Below are 1,762 nucleotides of genomic sequence, written 5' to 3'. Positions count from 1 at the left end.
AGCAAGGAGGTGGCGCTGGTGTAGGAGGCTGTCCATCCGGGATCGCTAAATGTCAAGGGTCATTTCCCTGTCCTGACACTTGATTGTGAAGCAGGTTAGGAGAAAAATCTTTCAAAGGGCTGGATTGTGACAAACATCATGATTGGACAATAAAACTCAACATCTTAACCATCTCATTTAACAATGGGAGGTTGTTTGTTGGCATTTGTATGCAAATTGGGGTGACTAGCTAACAGGTTGCTTTGAAATGCTCTGTTTGTTTGTCCTGACCTGGGAAGCCTGACCTTTTCTTCCTAGGCAGAAGATTTATGGAGCCATTTTTCATGGCTCTCAGCAATGAATTAGGTTCAGCAGGGTCCCCAGGATTTTCATTAGTTGAAGTGAGGCTTCAGTAGCAGAAGGGCTCTCTCTGCTGGTTCCCTGGACTGACCCAGATGAAGGTGACCTGTTAGGAAGCTGCTCATTCACCATGTTCTAGAGTCTGTCTGTGGCTCTACTGGCTAGTCCTGAGCCACCACACAGCAAACAGATGAAAGAATACCCACCACATAAACACCTCATCTGGAAAAAAAATACGTTGTCCATGTCCTTTGCCTTTGTCTTCATCCCTATTCTGGGAAAATGCACCTCACCTCTAGGCCTAAAAGAAAGACCTACCATCTGAGTCTCACCCTCGGTTGTGTCATTATATGAACTTGTTTTAGTCAAAAGCATTTTTCAAAGTGCTCATCCCAATGTTTTTACAGTCTGTATAGCTGCTACAAGCATGTATGGTTTTGGCCTTCTATGGACCTGGGTTCAAGTTTAGATTTGGCCTGGTACTAGTGGTGTGACCTTGGTCTCATTAACTTCTCAATGTCCTTAGTTACACAATGGGGAATAATCATATTATCAGCACTTGGGGTTGTTGGGAAGATTAAATGAGATAATGTAAATAGAGACTTAGCACAATTCCTAACCAAGTTGTGAATTGGGCCGTTACTACACGTACTTTTCCTTCCCAAGCCCTCCCAATGCTTAGAAAAGGCAGCAGGTGGCAGGGGTCACCATGCCAACTTTACAGATGGAAGAGATAGACTTCAGATAGATTCAGAGACCTAGTGATGTCTAATCTCTTTTATTTGATACTGTCTTTAATTTCCCAAGTTTATATTTTGCTCAAGACAGTAGGAAAGGACTTAATTTTGATTTAAATATATTGAAACTATAATATCCTTTGCAGAAGAATGTAATTTACTGGGAGCAATTATTATATGCGACATCAGCACAGAGCAGTTTTTTTTTTTGGCAGCTGGCTGATACAGGGATCCGAACCCTTGACCTTGGTATTATCAGCAGCATGCTCTAACCAAGTGAGCCAACCAGCCAGCCAACACAGTGCAGTTTCATGCTCTTCAGAATCAGGAAGGACACATTATCTGCTCCCTGTTACAACAAATACCTGTTTTTGCACATCCTGTTAATAAATGCACACCTCCCCAGTGTGTTCATTTGCTCTGTTGAGTTAGTTGACAGAGGGCCAAGCCACAGCTCCCTGCATGAGTCCAGGTGGTACAAGCACTGGGCACTGCCACCGCCTTGCTGTGTGGGGTCCAGGTAAAGGGCTGGCAAAGGTCACTCCACAGGAAGGCAAGAGGTGAATTAGAATTAGAATTTTCCAGACCACACCTGTAACCCATAATCCATGTCAGGACTGTTTTCATGAGAATCGTGCTTCTAAGAAATTTGGTGGACTAAAGACACAATAAAGCTTTCACAACGG

Source organism: Galeopterus variegatus, unplaced genomic scaffold (genome assembly GCF_000696425.1).
Source record: "Galeopterus variegatus unplaced genomic scaffold, G_variegatus-3.0.2 Scaffold981, whole genome shotgun sequence".
Lineage (NCBI taxonomy): Eukaryota > Metazoa > Chordata > Mammalia > Dermoptera > Cynocephalidae > Galeopterus > Galeopterus variegatus.
This window is presented reverse-complemented; position numbering follows the sequence as displayed.